The sequence below is a fragment of the Monodelphis domestica genome, chromosome 2 (genome assembly GCF_027887165.1).
Source record: "Monodelphis domestica isolate mMonDom1 chromosome 2, mMonDom1.pri, whole genome shotgun sequence".
Taxonomy (NCBI): domain Eukaryota; kingdom Metazoa; phylum Chordata; class Mammalia; order Didelphimorphia; family Didelphidae; genus Monodelphis; species Monodelphis domestica.
In genome coordinates, this window is record NC_077228.1 from 132,700,526 (window position 1) to 132,717,840 (window position 17,315).

General features: G+C 37.8%; 1 protein-coding gene across 8 annotated transcripts in view; it reads left to right on the plus strand.

Annotated features, from left to right (window-relative positions):
• Positions 1 to 12,577: 12,577 nt before the first annotated feature.
• The window catches only part of DISP1 (dispatched RND transporter family member 1), a 303,781-nt gene continuing 299,043 nt past the window's right edge, over positions 12,578 to 17,315 (plus strand). For 2 of the 8 annotated variants that reach the window (XM_056815977.1, XM_056815978.1), the window contains exon 1: positions 12,603 to 12,845. The gene's annotated coding sequence lies outside the window, so the exon portion shown is untranslated. Of the gene's footprint in view, positions 12,846 to 12,883; positions 13,462 to 17,315 lie in introns of those variants that run through there. The other 6 variants (XM_056815973.1, XM_007481441.2, XM_056815974.1 and 3 more) reach the window with 5 other exon arrangements.

Sequence of the window (17,315 nt, forward strand, 5' to 3'; positions counted from 1 at the left end):
AATACAACACCCATTCCTATTAAAAACACTAGAAAGCATAGGAATAGAAGGGTCATTCCTAAAAATAATAAACAGTATATATCTAAAACCATCAGCTAATATCTGCAATGGGGATAAACTAGATGCATTCCCAATAAGATCAGGAGTGAAACAAGGATGCCCACTATCACCTCTACTATTTGACATTGTACTAGAAACACTAGCAGTAGCAATTAGAGAAGAAAAAGAAATTGAAGGCATTAAAATAGGCAAGGAGGAGACCAAGTTATCACTCTTTGCAGATGACATGATGGTCTACTTAAAGAATCCTAGAGATTCAACCAAAAAGCTAATTGAAATAATCAACAACTTTAGCAAAGTTGCAGGATACAAAATAAACCCACATAAATCATCAGCTTTTCTATATATCTCCAACACAGCTCAGCAGCAAAAACTAGAAAGAGAAATCTCATTCAAAATCACCTTAGACAAAATAAAATACCTAGGAATCTATCTCCCGAGACAAACACAGGAACTATATGAACACAACTACAAAACACTTTACACACAACTAAAACTAGAGTTGAACAATTGGAAAAACATTAACTGCTCATGGATAGGACGAGCCAATATAATAAAAATGACCATCCTACCCAAAATTATTCATCTATTTAGTGCCATACCCATTGAACTCCCAAAATATTTCTTTACTGATTTAGAAAAAAACATAACAAAATTCATTTGGAATAACAAAAGATCAAGGATATCCAGGGAAATAATGAAAAAAAAAAACACATATGATGGGGGCCTTGCAGTCCCAGACCTTAAACTATATTACAAAGCAGCAGTCATCAAAACAATTTGGTACTGGCTAAGAAACAGAAAGGAAGATCAGTGGAATAGACTGGGGGAAAGCGACCTCAGCAAGACAGTATACGATAAACCCAAAGATCCCAGCTTTGGGGTAAAAAATCCACTATTCGATAAAAACTGCTGGGAAAATTGGAAGACAGTATGGGAGAGATTAGGAATAGATCAACACCTCACACCCTACACCAAAATAAATTCAAAATGGGTGAATGACTTAAACATAGAGAAGGAAACCATAAGTAAATTGGGTAAACACAGAATAGTATACATGTCAGACCTTTGGGAAGGGAAAGACTTTAAAACCAAGCAAGACATAGAAAGAATCACAAAATGTATAATTTTGACTGCATCAAATTAAAAAGCTTTTGTACAAAGAAAACCAATGTAACTAAAATCAGAAGGGAAACAACAAATTGGGAAAAAATCTTCATAGAAACCTCTGACAAAGGTTTAATTACTCAAATTTATAAAGAGCTAAATCAATTGTACAAAAAATCAAGCCTTCTCCAATTGATAAATGGGCAAGGGACATGGATAGGCAGTTCTCAGATAATGAAATCAAAACTATTAATAAGTACATGAAGAAGTGTTCTAAATCTCTTATAATCAGAGAGATGCAAATCAAAATAACTCTGAGGAATCACCTCACGCCAAGCAGACTGGCTAGCATGATAGCAAAGGAAAGTAATGAATGCTGGATGGGATGTGGAAAAGTAGGGACATTAATTCATTGCTGATGGAGTAGTGAACTGATCCAACCATTCTGGAGGGCAATTTGGAACTATGCCCAAAGGGCGACAAAAGAATGTCTACCCTTTGATCCAGCCATAGCACTGCTGGGTCTGTACCCCAAAGAGATAATGGACAAAAAGACTTGTACAAAAAGATTCATAGCTGGGCTTTTTGTGGTGGCCAAAAACTGGAAAACAAGGGGATGCCCATCAATTGGGGAATGGCTGAGCAAATTGTGGTATATGTTGGTGATGGAATACTATTGTGCTAAAAGGAATAATAAAGTGGAGAAGTTCCATGGAGACTGGAACAACCTCCAGGAAGTGATTCAGAGCGAGAGGAGCAGAACCAGGAGAACATTGTACACAGAGACTAATACACTGTGGTATAATCGAATGTAATGGACTTCTCCATTAGTGGTGATGTAATGTCCCTGAACAATTTGCAGGGATCTAGGAGAAAAAACACTATTCATAAGCAAAGGATAAACTATGGGAGTGGAAACACTGAGGAAAAGCAACTGCCTGACTACAGTGGTTGAGGGGACATGACAGAGGAGAGACTCTAAATGAAACTCTAATGCAAATATTGACAACATGGAAATGGGTTCGAATGAAGAACACATGTGACACCCAGTGGAATCACGTGTCAGCTATGGGGGGTGGGGGGAGAAAAGAAAATGATCTTTGTCTTTAATGAATAATGCTTGGAAATGATCAAATTAAATATTAAAAAAATAAAAATAAAAATGTTTTCTCTTATGTTATTTTTATACCTCCCCCACTATTTTCTCCTCTCTTAAATTAGATACCTTTCACAACCTTTTCCTACCTTATGTTTCCAACTCCTTATTCTTTTGTAAATCTTGAAATTTCTTAGACTTGTAAATGTTAAAAATTTCCACATTGAGGAATCCTCCATTGGAACAAATTCCCTACTGGAAACATTCCCCATTTTGATGTGAGAACTCGCCAGCATCAGAAATGGGAGGACCTCTACTCCACCCGTACTTAAGACTGTTTTAGGGAAGAAAACTCCTTGCTATGGGAGGACCTCTACTCCACCCCTACTTAAGACTGCTTTAGGGGAGAAAACTCCTTGCTAAATAATGAAAGTACTTGGACCCATACTTATAATAAGGCAAGGAGTTCTTTGAGCCATGCCTGTTTTTAGAATTGATACAATGGGATGGTAGATACCTATAAAGGTTGGGCAGGTTTTCTCTTGATGGGATTAGTAGACTCAGCTGTGTTTTCTCTGGTTCAGACTTACTGAGGGGATTAATCGACTTAGCTAGAATTCAGATGGGCTGTCTTTTAGAAAACATCTAAGGTGATTGGTAGATGGAAGAACTTAGGGGAGGTGGCATAGGAAAAAAACCCCTATATAAGAAAAGGAATCTCTGGAGCAAGAGGTCCTTGGGTCCTTGGAGATAGATCCTTTTGGAGGAAGCCCTTTGAAGATCTCTTGAGAAGAAGTCCCTTGGGAGGCTGACTCTGCCTGGAACTCCTTTTGGGGAGACTCTGTTCCCCAGACATCCTTGCTTAAGACAAATCTTGTGGTGAGTGATAACTGACTGGTTTCTCTCTTAAGGTTTAGGCCTGGGTTGGCCAGGTCTGCCCTGGGCCGACCTATTCTTTTCTCATTAATTCCTTTTCTCTCTCTTTTTCCTTTTCTTTAATTTCTCATTGTATTATTAATGAAATTCTCTATAAAACCCAGTTGACTTGGGCATATTCATAATTTGGGAATATATTCCCTGGTGACCACCTTATATTTGATTTAAAACCAAGACACTGTAGTGAAACATATTTTCTGCGGTCAAATTTACTCACCCTCTCTTATATCTATCACAATTTATATCTTCCACCATTTTAACTCACTACAGTTTACAACATCATCCATTTTAATTATAACAGTTTATGACCTTAACTCTTTTAACTGCCACATTTTATGTCTCCAATTATTTTAAATATTACAGTTTATGCCATATACTATTTTAATTATAACAGTTTATGGCATCCACTTCTTTTAAATGTTACACTTTACTCCCTTTCTTTTGTGTTCTCTTGACTTTACTCTCAACTTTCCAGTATCCTCTACCATGTCCTTTGAAGCTTTCTTACCCAAGAGGATTCCTCTGCCCAGACACATCCCCACCTCTGCTTGCTCTGATGGTTGAGTTCCTCCTGTTCATTTTTCTACCCTGTCCCACAGTTCCAACTCCCTTTTATGTTCTGTTTTTTTCTTTGCTCCTATTGTATTCCCAGCATAGTTTCTGTCTCATATAAACAATAAATGTTTGTTGACTGACTTACTAACTCCAATGATACTTGCTGTTTTTCAGACTTCTAGCATTGTCTTTTTAATCTCCTATGCTTGAAATAAATTGCCTCTTCCACCCAGTTTTTCCTTTATATTTTATTTCCCCCACAGAGAATGAAACCTATTTTTAATCCCTTTCCCCCCTCATTGAAAACAAATCTCCTGCAACACTAAGCTATTTAATATTTTTATAGAGAATAGAGCATGCAGCCGCTAGGTGGTGCTGTGGATAGAGTTCCAGGCCTGGAAATGCAGAGGACCTGGGTTTGAATTTAGCCACTGCTTAGCTGTGCGACCCAGGGAAAGTCATTTAACAGAGGTACCTGTCTCTTACTGTTTTTTTTTTTGCCATTGAACCTATGCATAGTATTGATTCTAAGAAAGTAAGGGTTTTAATAATAATAATAATAGGGTGTGGTTTCAGAGAACTGTGGGAAGACTTATATGCACTGATAGACTGAGATGAACAGAACCTAGGGAACAATTTATACAAAGACTACAACCTGTAAAGCAAGCAACTTTGAAAAGGCTCAAGCAGGTGGGGGGAGAAATGGATAGATCTCTGCTCCTGGAGTCAGGAAGATTTGAACTGAAATCCAGCCTCAGATATTTAACAGCTGTGTGACCTTGGGTAATTTAACATCTCTCAGTTTTATTTCCTCATCTATAAATTAGAGATGATAATAGCACCTACCTTTCAGTGTTATTGTGAAGAACAAATGGGGTAATATCTGTAAAGCCCTTTGTAAACCTGAAGACGCTACTGGCTATCATCATCATTATCTGATCAATGAAAAGACTAATTCCAGTGGACTCATAATAAAATGTTCTCCCCACTGCCTGACAGAGAGATGACAAGCTACATGTCTTTTTAGACATGGCTGATTTGCGAATATGTTTTGTTTGACTGAGAGGGGAAGATGGATTTTGTTAATTGGAAGAAATAAAATTCAAAACAAAATATTGTTTATTATTTTTCATTAGCAACTTAGCTGAAGACATAGAAGATATACATGTTAAATTTTCAAATGACACAAAGCTAGGAGGGGTAGTTAAAATGTTGAATGACAGAATTTGGGGACAGGCAACAAAATTGCCTCCATCTAGCACCCAGAAAGATCGCCCTGTTTCCCTCTCTTTAGGACATGGAAAGAGAAATTTAAAGAACCACTCTTGGATTTTGAAAATCTCTTCTACAGAAGTACTTCTCTTTCTCCAGGCTCCCACCCCATAAATATATTTGATGTACTTAACTGGGATGGAAATTCACTGAGGGATCTTGAAATTGCAGAGGGAAATAGGGTTTTGCTGCTAATTCTCTACATCATCTTTCTTGGTGTAATTAAATTGATGTATTTGAGAGCCAGATTTCAATCTCACCACTGAAATCACTTTAAAAAGCTGTTCCAAATCAGTTGTTTTTTTTTTACCTTGAGGTAACTTTTACTCCCATTCGTAACCCTTACCTAGATCAAGCAACTCCTTTTATATTTGGGCTAATTAAAAAATATGGCTCAATTAATTTGGTCCAGAAGTGGCATTTGTGCTCTGAGGTTTTAAGAACTGATTAGATGGAGGTAAGATGCAGAATGTGTCTTGAGTCCCAAGAAATTCTCTACTTTTGTTTAAAGCTGGATTTGAGTTTGCTTTTCAAGCTAAATTGGTTTGGTACTTGTCTAGAAAATCAGAACTTTCCTTCAATCTTAAGATAAATGGCTGGGGAGACAGAATTGTGTCTGAAGTTGGAGTCAGTACTAGGATTCAAATGCAATCTTTGCTTCCATATTACCTGTGTTTGCTTGAAATCTCTGGACTTTTCTGGGTCTTTGTATACTCATTAAAAAAAATGAGGGTGTTGCACTTAGATGCCTTCTGTGGTCCTTTCCAATTCTAAATCTATGATTTTAAGATAGTAATATCACCTAGATCTACTAAAATGAAATTAGATTGCAACAAATATAAAATTCTTTAGTCTAGTCTGAAATATTTACTTTTGCAATCTCACTCCCAAAGTCCATTGGCATGGATCTCTCTCTTCATTGGTAGAGCTGAATGCTCTATCCTGCATAAAGAGTGAGTTGGGGTTGGTGAGAGCAAGTGAGCTTCACTTTTTTCCATCTTCTTTGAATTCTCTTCAAGCTTTGAGTCACTTTGGGCTTCCAGTTTCCAGAGGGAAGACAGAAGATGCCTACCTCATCTCAAATTGCTGGAGAAAAAGATATTTGGAATGCATGAGAAGATCTGGCAGTCTCTATCATGTCCCTACACTGGAGACTTTGGGGTAAGACCTAGAATTCTTTCTTTTGGTTGAACTGAATTATCTCACTCCCAGGGGGAGAGAACTTACACTGTAGAGTGTGTGTGTGTGTGAATAAACACACATACATTTTCTAATTTCCATTTTGCTACCAACTTGGATAAATGGGTTTTCTTTGCTAAGTGTTCATTGTGGAACTGGTATTTGATAGGAAAGGGATCAAGCCATGGGTATGGAGATTAGGGTTTTCCTTCCCCACCAATAATAAGAGTAATCACAAGTTAGCTTGAATCTGATCTTATCCCATGACTTTATTTAAGAGAAGAGATAGATATAATTAAAATATATTTTTTAAATTTACCTTCTTACCTTCTATTTTAGAACCAGTACTATTGGTTCCAAGGCAGAAGAGTGGTAAGGTCTAGACAATGGAGGTTAAGTGACTTGCCCAGGGTCACACAGCTAGGATGTGTCTGAGACCAGATTTGAATTTAGCATCTCCTGTCTCTAGGCCTGGTTCTCAATTCACTGAACCACCCAGTTTCCCCCGAGTTAGATATAATTTTAGCATAATATTCTTCCTTTCAAAGAACAGAGTGGCCTCTCACCCTAACCTTCTGTTTCCCCTCCTGTCAGGGATTAAAGACTACCTTGGAGAAGGGTGGAGGGAAAAGAAGCTAGAGATGTCTATTCTGCATCCTTTTGAACTACATAAGACCCCCCCACCCCCAATCATGTTACATTCAGTGGGCAGCCCTTGCTACATAGGGGCCCCAAAACAAATGGGGGGCCTCACTAAACTTTATAAGTGTGATGTGGGCTGAACTTTTGAGCATTCCCAGTTCATCTTATTTTGCAGCCTCCTTTGATTGATTGCCTTCATTTTTAAAACTAGTAAGACAGGGCTGGCCAGGTAGCTCAGTAGACTGAAAGCCAAGTCTAGAAATTGGAAGTCCTGAGTTCAGATCTGACCTCAGACACTTCTTAATTGTGTGACCTGGGCAAATCACTTATTCATTCCCAAAACTATACCACTCTTCTGCTTTAGAACCTATACAGAGTATAGAAAGGTAAGAGTTAAAATACAAACACACACACACACACACACATACACGACCAAAAAACTAGTAAACTAGAGCTGTTTGGTTTCTTTTCTTTCAGCTCATACTTTTCTTTGATTTCTAGTGTGAATTCCATGAACAGAACTGTTGAGGGGGAAGGACCCCTGCTGTCCTTTTATCCTGGCTCAGAGAAATGCGAACCAGTGTGTTTTTTTTGTTTTGTTTTGTTTTTGGTTCTTTTTCTTGAGTTTGTTTCTGTTTTGTTGTTGTTATTCTTTTTCTTTCTTAATCTTGAGATCCTGAGGTGATCTCCAATGATAGGGAGTTTAAGATAGAGACCTTTGAGCAAGAATTACAGGACCGGAGGGACAGTCAGTCAAGAGGACAAGAAGCTCTGGGAAGCCAGGGTACTTGGGACTCGAGCCTTAATGGGCCTCTGGACTTGGAACTAGAACTGTGCTCTATAGGAATTGAGCTAAACTGTGAAACTGATCCTCTTCTCCCAGGGATTGAGGTGGTACCAGTAGGAAAAGGATTATGCTGTGTATTTATGGGGGGGAGGAAATGTAAATGTTTGTAACTAAATTTTTTGAAGTATTCTTTTGTAAAACCTTTTTGTGTTAAATAGATAGTGGTAGTCTCTCGTTGACAGAGAATGACTATTGTCTTTGTGCATTATCATCTATTGATGTACCCTCATGTGGCTTTGAAGTCCAAAGACTGAGGCGCAGAGTTTGTGGCACATGGGGCATGGGACGCCAGTTGTTACGGGAGGTGCGGTTGTGGCTTGGTGTCAGCATTCATGCGCAGCAGCAAGATGTCGACGTCGTTCATCTTCAAAGGTGGCAGCGGCATGGTGAATGTGGGTTTGCCAGCTGCTTCTGTCAGAGGCAGCAAGTTCTAGTTGCTTTCGTGTAATGCCAGCCCACTTCAAGTTTGACTTTAGCTGATCCTTGAATCTTTTCTTTGGTCGACCTTGTTTCCTGAGTCCAGCTGACGGCTCACCATAGAATACCTGTCTTGGTATTCGCTGTGGGTCCATGCAGATGACGTGTCCAGACCATCGTAGCTGGGTTTTGAGGACCATAACTTAGATGTGAAGCTGTTGCAGGGGTTTTGTTTTTCATGGTTTTTTTTTCATATTCCGTGAGGATTAAGGGAGGTAGGAGAGAGAGAGTAGAGGGTTGTTAACCCCTCTGGGATCCTTTGGAAGACTAGTTGCCCCAATGGATCATTTTAACCATAACCAACTTAAAACTGTAAAGATTTTAAATTAAAGGTATATACAATATTGTAGTTTTCTAAAGGGAAATTACAATAATTTGGGGATAAAAGGGAAACAAAAAAGAAAAAGAATAAAACCAATGATTACTACAATGACAAAAACCAATTTGGGGGCAGTCCCCTTTGGAATAAGAGTCTACATTCAAAACAAATGCATTCAACTCCCCCATAGTTAAAATCACCACCTCTCAAAATTTACTCTGGATTTTTTGGTGCAGTGTGGTCTTTGCGGGCATCTTCATGGTGCCTTCTCCAAACAGTTTACTTTCTGGATTTGGGGAGGTAGCAAGTTTCTTATCCTAAAAGTACTCTCAAAAGAATTTAAACTTTTTCATTATAGGATAATAATACATCTCCTCCGCCCTCCCCCCCCCCCCCCAGAAGGATGGTGTAACTACTAAATGAAATATAAAATATCAAAATCTTATGTGTAAAAATTCTAAGTAAGGAAAAATAAACTTATAACAGGTTCTTGAATCAGGGCCCAATTAAAGTGATTTATATCTCATAAGCCTGTATTATCAATTATGCACTTACCCACTCACCAGCCAGGACTATAGGAAATTGCCACATTATGAAAGACAGAATAGGACTAGATTTTAGCAGTAATTGGGAAATAGCATTCCCTGGTCTGATTTTACCTTTTTTCTCAGGAATATAGGAGCCAGGATAGCAGCCAAAGTGAGGTGCTTGATAGAATGTGGGATGGGGAAGACCAGGCTCTGATGTATGTCAAATAGCTGCAACCTCGAACCTCAAACAAGTTCAGATCCTCTTGTCTTGGCTCAGAATTTCCTCAATACCACTGGAATTGATTGGTCCCTTTGACCTTGTGCTTGATTTGCACTATGAAGGTTAGCTTTGTGCTTCTTTGGCACTGTGCAGTGTCTCTTTTTGTGTTCTTTTCTCCTGGAATCAGGAGCAAAGTTCCATAATTTTTAAACAATCAATGGCAAGTTTCTATAGTCTAAAGTTTTAGGGTATACATTGACATTAGGGATAATGGACATTTTAAACTTACCCTAGTGCAAAATTAAAAAAACAAACAAACTTTAATACTAATAGCATGTGCTTTAAGTACAGAAAAACAAAACTCAAACACTATATTGCATAAAAAAGGGAAAAACAATAATAATGTTTTAAAAATAAAAAATATATATCTTACAATCAGTGGCACATTGTGGTAGCCAAGAAGAGGTAGAATACAAAGGTTTCTCACCCCAAAATGAGATCCATTTCCATTTTAATTTGGACATGATCCACAGTGTAAATGCAAATAATTTCCACAAAGTAATAGCTTTATAAAACAGTAGTACAGTAGGTAATACACATTCAAAGAAATACAAAAATTCCCCAAATTCACAATAGCCCAATTAATGGCAATAGTGGACAAACCCACTCTCATATAGAATTAACATGAGTTGCTGTCTGATATTTTAAAAAAAGCCTATGAACTCATGGATACTTGTCACAAGTTCTACAGATTTAGCCATTCTTTCAACCTTGGTTAAGATATTTTTAACAAAGTCTATTACTGCTATCTTTCCAAAATTTGGCACCAGAGCCTAGAAAAAACGACAAATCTCTGTACTGTTGATGGAAATCTTTTGGGTCTAAAATGTCACCAAGAATCTAGATTGTTCTGGTGGAAGGGTAGAGTAAGCTGAAGAGTTACAAATATAAAAAGCCCATTTCAAAGCTCCTAGGCTTCACAGGAAAAATCATTCCCACATCCCAGATGAGATTATAACCCTTTACAGGGTAACTAAGCCACTTGGGTACCTCCCTCCTTCTGGTATGAGACTGTAAAAATGAAACAGACTTGTCTTCAATATGTCCCACCCATTACACATGCAGCTGAGGACTACAATAGTGAAAATCACTTCAGATGTCTCATCCATTACATTTTTAATAAATACAGAGATTCTATAGCAGTGCCATTGCATGTCTCTTCAGTTACAAATGGACCCTTACCTCTTGTTACAAAGAACTCAAAGGCAGGCAAATGACCAGTCAGAGGTTTTGATGCTACTAGATATCTGAAAACCATTTCTGAAGACCCCTTAAAATCAATTGAGATATTTAGCTCATTAAATTCTCCAAAGGTAAGGACTCCCAGGCTAAATCACACAAACAAAAGCAGCAGGTAGGCAGGCGGGGGTGGCAGTGGTGGTGGCGAAAAATGTTAGGAGCAAGGCACCAGAAGTGGCAGAAATGCGGCTTTGTAAAATTTATCTACTCCCTATTCTTTTCTCAAAGGCTTAAAATCATTTTTGAGAATTCTATCCCTTCATGGTTGCCAGAAATATAAACTTAAAATTAATATACAATAACTCCAAGTATTATATTTCATAAGATTTATTAATAATCATTTGAAGTAAAAAGAATAAAAAGACAAAAGTAAAAGTCTGAGTAAAAGCAGCTTTCCCAGCCATGCACATGAGAAAAGAGAGAGAAAAAGGTGGAGTTCTAGAAAATTTCTTAACAAAAGGTAAGGATGTAATTCACAGAATTCTGGGAAGGGAAAAAAGAATTTTCAGAAATGGAGTCTTTAGGGTACAACATTCTAATTACACATTAGAAAACTTCTAGAAGAGGGTAACCAGCATTGTAAAGGGCCTCAAGTCTAGGCCATATGAGAATGGTTGAAGGAACAGAGGCTGACAGACAAAGAAAGCTAGAGATTGGGGGAGGGCAGGGATGATAACATTGTTCAAGTATTAGGAGGTCTGTTTCTTGAGAGAGGTACTAGAATTGTTTTTCTTGGCCTCAGAGGTCAGGGTTGGGAGCAACTGGTGGAAGACTTGGGTGTGATATATGGAAATATTTATATTTATAAAATAAATTATATTATTTTATCTAATCTATATTTTTGCTATATCACAATATCACATGTTACATAATATACACATTATGCCATGATATAATTTATAAAACCATTGTATAATTATGTTATATTATAATGTCATATATATAATATAGATTATATTTATATCATGTGATTTGCATACTATACAATACTACATTTAACTATATATAGATTATATAAAATATAAATGATAAATTATATAGATGGCACTTATATAAAAGCAATTATTTATTATTAATTAGTTTCAAATCTCAAGTTGGAATCTTCCACTAGTTATTTTCAACTCTGATTCCTTGGGCCAAGCAAGGTAAGTCTAAACACCACTCCAAAGAAATAGCCACCAAATACTTGAATATGCTCTCATTTCTGCCTATCCCCCATCCTCACTTTTCTTTTTTCCATTAACCTCAGTTATAATATGATTATTATAACCTATATTATGCATAAATTATTTCAAATATAGCTAATAGATAAATTACATATTTGTATGTATGCACACAATATAACATATAATAACTATATTATTGGGAAAAGAAGATAAGCATCTTGAAGTATTTGAAAGATTGTCTTGCTTTGCTTGTCCCAGAGGTCACGGTTGGGAACAATAGATGAAAGACTTGGACCTTGGTATAAGGAAAAATCAATAATAATAATAATTACTTTTACATGAGTAATGTATGTTATCTACATTTGATAGGATCTACATATAATAGATATACAATCTATCTATATTTGATATAATCAATATAATGCACATACATTGTCTATTATCTGTACTTAATATATTATCTATATTTGATGTAAGTAACATGCTAACAGAGCTTGGGAAAAAACAGTAGTGGATTCCTCCTTGGCTGGAGGTTTTCAATCAAAGGCTGGCCAGCTATGGACTTGAGTAAGGCTGAAGAGATTCTTAATATCGATGGGCTGGTCTAGATGGGCTCAAGTAACCCTCCAGGATCTAGCAGGGTCTAAGACTGTGGGAGGGAAGAGGGTGGGAAGATAGTCCTATTGTTTGTTACTTTCAGCCTGAGACCTAACTCTGCACCCACATCCCCGCCGTGCTTTCTTTGGCTCTCGCCACACCCTCACCCCGCCCCCTTCCCGCCTCCGCCCCCACCCTCACCTTCGAGGGCGCACAGCCTGGGGTTCCTAAAAGGATTTCTAGAGCCCGCTTACTTTGAGGTGACGTAACGTGACGTGAGAGAGGGAGAGAGGGAGAGAGAGAGAGAGGGAGAGGGAGAGGGAGAAGGCGGGACTTCCTTTTCCGCGCGGCAACACCTTCCGTCCGGAGCCGGAAGAACGGGTCCCTGCTTGTGTTTGGGGCCCCCGGGCGGCTTGGAAGAGAAGGTATGATTCCAGAAACCTGGTTCCGTTCCTGGAGGAACCCTAGCGTCTGGTCTCCTTAGATAATGGCGCTTGGCCAGACCGCTGACCCAGTGTCACGGGAGGGACCGGGGGATTGGAGGTGAGGGACTGAGGAGAACCGGGGGTGCAGGGGGTGGGACTAGGGGTCCCTGGGAGGGAGAGGAGGGAAGCTGGAACTGGAACTGGGGAATTCCCGGGAGGGATGGGGAAGGGGAAACCGAGCTGGAGGGAAGCTAAACCCTGCGGGAGGAGGCCGGCAGAGAGCTAGAGGCGAAGGAGGGAGGATTCCGTCCGATGGGCAAACTTGCAGGACAGGCAGAAAGGCTAGGCATGGGAGAAAGAGAGCCAGGAGAGCTGATAGGGAGAGATGGGGATGTCATCCTGACCAAGAGTAGCCTTGAAAGGCAGAAATCATGCATGTAGGATGCCTCAAAGCGGGTGGGTCATTGGCCATTGGAAGCTTTTGATAAAGGAGGTAGCCCAGCTTAGCCTTTAGGAGAAGGGTGGAGATGGAGCAGTTTTCTTTCTGGGATTCCCGAAGGAAAGGACTGAGTTCTTTACTGCAAGAGGTACCAAATAATCAGGGTTAGGGAAATGTGTTCAACACTACTTCATTTGCAATTAATATTGTTTTTTGATATAGGTATTTTTCTGTGTGGATTTCAGGGAAAGATTTTCCAATCCCACTGAAGACTTTTGAACTCTTCTTCACCCAGGTCTAATTTAATAGAGCTATATATATTGCTTTCCGTATTCAAATTCATTTTATTGTAAAATTCCCTTCAAACAATCAACCAGAATTGTCCTTGTTCCCTTCTCACGCACTTTGTTGTATTTTGCTACTTTATTGCTTAATGAAAGTGTCCTTGACACTTTTTTCCTCCCTGTTGAGAAATTAAGAAAGTGAGTCCTACCTTTGTAGGATTTGTAGCTATAGTACATTGTGTGTCTTTTATGCTCTATTTCTATATTCTGACATATCCATTTTGATATACTGGATCATCTCCTAAATATTAGCCTTCTGGATAGTTCTTTTAGTTGTATTTTTCTGATTAGGAGATGTTTCTTTTCTCCTACTACTACTGCCCCAATAATGGTAGTTTTGAATATCTGAGGAGAAATGCTTCTTTTCTCCCATTAATCCTTCTGGAATAGTGACATTTTTAAATAGGTTAGGAGAAGTGCTTCATTTCTCCTACTATTCTCTTCCTAATTATGGCAGTTTTGAATTAGGATGCTGTTAATATTGGCAATTCTTAAGGATCCTTTCCCTAAATTTACTGAATCTAATAAGTTCTAAATCAACTGATTGTATCATATAAGTTTGTCTTAAAATATGGCATCAAAACCATATTTTTGTCCTTTATATCTACATTTGAGCTTTTAATTTTAGTCTTGTAGCATTCCTACTTTAGGGTAATTTATTACTAATCTTAATTATCTTCTGTATTATTTATATATCATCTATTTACCTATCTACATATTTATAGAGAAAAGCAGAGAGAGGATGACCTGAATTCAAATACTGCTTCTTGACATTGACATTGTTAAGCTTGGGCTTAAAACTTAAACTTCTAATGCCTCAGTCATTTTCTAAGGCCATTATGTTGTAGAATAGGTACTGATCTGCATTGGTAGAAGGAGTTTCCTTATGGGCAATTCTTTACATCAATGAAATCACCAGTTTGGACTATACCTACTTACACACAACACACACACACACACACACACACACACACACATACTCCTTTCAATATAATTGTGAAATCTGACTTTTTCTGACTGTTAAATAGCTATTAAATTGTTTGTTCTCAAATTTGCCAGTCTTAGTAAGTCAGTATTCTTGTTAATAGTACAAGTTGATATTTGATGATTGACAATTTTGCTTATTTCACATATTTGCCTTTTCAAGTATTTACCTCTTTTACTTTCTAGGTAACTTTTATTTTGATTCAGTAGCCTTTTAACCTTTCCATGTTAAGTTGGGAACTGCTATTTGTAGCTGATAGTGAAATGCCTTGCCTTAGCCACCTCTTGCTATTACCTCAAAAAGTATTTCCAGGATGGCCCTGAAGATTTATATTTGAATGGGATTTAAGAGTATACCTGATACTAGCTTAGACATAAGACATAATATTGGCACAAATGCTGCCACAGAACATAGACAGTGCATTGAATGCTTTCCCCCTGTTCTTTCTTTGTTTCTTTCTTTTTAAGGGAATGGGAATAGATGAAAAACTCAGCAGTTCTTTAGTGTTTGCATTAACTGTCATATTCATTCTTAAATATAGCTCTCATTTTTAATTGGTCCCTTCTCAAGTATATAGGCCGTGATTTGATCTGTTAATTTGATAAGGCTTGGTTTTATTTTTCCATACAGTTTAGATTAAAAATATTTACCCAGCCCATTTTTCTTTCATTTCTGGGAGAAAAGCAGTTGAGAAAGCATTCGAATCTTCAAACTTTAGTTCATGCTTGGAAGGAAGTACTCGGAGCAGAAACACAAGAACATCTGTCTTCTGGTATAACAGTGTCTAGTAATGTATTTCAATTGCCATGCATTCTGAATGATTAAGATTCTTGATCCTCTGTTATAATCACAGAATAAATTTAAAGCTTTCTTACTTGTCTCTGGGTATATTGATTTCTGGTTTTACATATACTGTCTCTGAACATTAATTTTATTATAAATAGCCACTTAATTATTTGTACACCTGGATAGAAAGGATTTATTCTTGAGCCAGCACACAGTCCTCTATCCTTGGGTAACAATTCAGAAAAGCTTTCTAGAGAGAGTCCTGACCTAGTTTTCTCATCAACTAGTTGTATAATTTGGGAGAAAATAGCTTTAGTTCCCTTGGTTCCAACCTAGGTTGTTTAGTATAATGGCTAGATGGTAGGGAACCTTATTACTGGAAGGGGATGTTCTGGTCAGTGAGCAGCCCTTTCATCCTTTTGGTTTGGATTGAGTCTCAGCTAAGCATAGAAACTATGAAGAACTGGGCTGTGACACCAACTCCTCTGAAGAATTCCGGAGCCATTATCTCCTGGCAATTGAAATTACTGTAACCTTGCTGTGTTGGGTTCATAGCTCTGTAACCCTCAGCACATTTTTCTGCTTGTAGGAGATTGGTAGACCTGAATCAGCTGTTTAGATTATTGAGAAGTAGTATGGTTTAGTGGAAAGAATGTTGGACTTGGAGTGAGTGGAGGACTAGAGCCTCTGGCTTTTAAGAGTGTGTGATTCTGGGCAAGTCACCTTTTTGAGCCTCAGTTTCTTCATTTATAAAACTGGGATTTATAATACCAACTCAAAGTGTTGTTATGAAGATCAGATAACTGGAATGTATTCTAGCTTATAGATTTCAAGTCTTAGAGGTCATCTAGTACAACCTCTTCATTTTACAAGTGAAACAGGTACCCACTAGTGGAACTTGTAATGATAAGTAATGAGACTTGTCCAGTCTCACCTTAAAATGCTTTGAGTATTGGCTTTATTTGAGTAACAAAACATTAAAATAGCCAGTCTATCAAATGATTAATAATATTTAGATTCAAGTAAACATTGAGTAATAATGTGCTTGTAAATCTTGTCTGTGTGGACTTGGTATTGAAATGACATTCACATACTGGATAGATTACACCTATAGATATTTTAGATAAGAAACTGATCTTGGTGTTTATTTAAAATTTTTTAATTGTCCATTTGCCAGATTTAATAGACTTACTACAGAAAACCTCAGCAGAAAAGAATTTTTGGTTGTATTAATTTTAGGAGAGATGAGTATTCAACTTACCTAGTTTTGGGAGGAGATTTCAGGCATATGGTTGAACTTGAGGAAAATTTTGAATGATGGAGACAGATCATCTAAGAAGGTAGAAGGTTGAGAATGATGTTTGAGATTTTAGGACCAAATTGTGATTTCGGGGTAGCACAACACAAAAGGGATTGAGAACTAAGTTTTGTTTGATGTGTCAGAATGCAATGATTGAAGGAAAGTAGTTGCTTCTGAAAGAGGATATTCAAGCCTGACAACTTGAATGGGATAACTGAGTCATTAGAGGCTTTGAGAAAGAATGACATAAATAAAAACTATAGTTAGAAAAGTTATTCTGACATAAATATTTTAGTAAAAAAATTAGAGCAAGAGGCTAGTGAAAACATTTTCACTTGTGAAATGACCAAGGGAGGGATCAGAATGTCACCTCCATTGAAGTCCTACTGTGATGCCTCCTGGTATGGAAGTGACCTTGGGTTCTTGAAGATTGGCACTGGAATGCAAGCTCTGGAATGTCTGCCTAAGGTGGGGAGGTTCTGAGTATTGAAACCAAGGATAGATTGCATGCCCATTGTCTGAGGAACAGTCTTGGTAAGGTAAGACATCCATTTTTAAATTGGCTACAGAATGATGACTCATGGCTACAGCAACTTTTAAAGACCTACTAAGAGTTAGAGAGGAGTTTTGTTGTATTGCTAGAAGGAATACCCATACTGATTAAAATATTATACCTTGAAATATTGAAGCCTGATCACTTCAAAGAATGATGAACATGACTCCTAATATTTTGA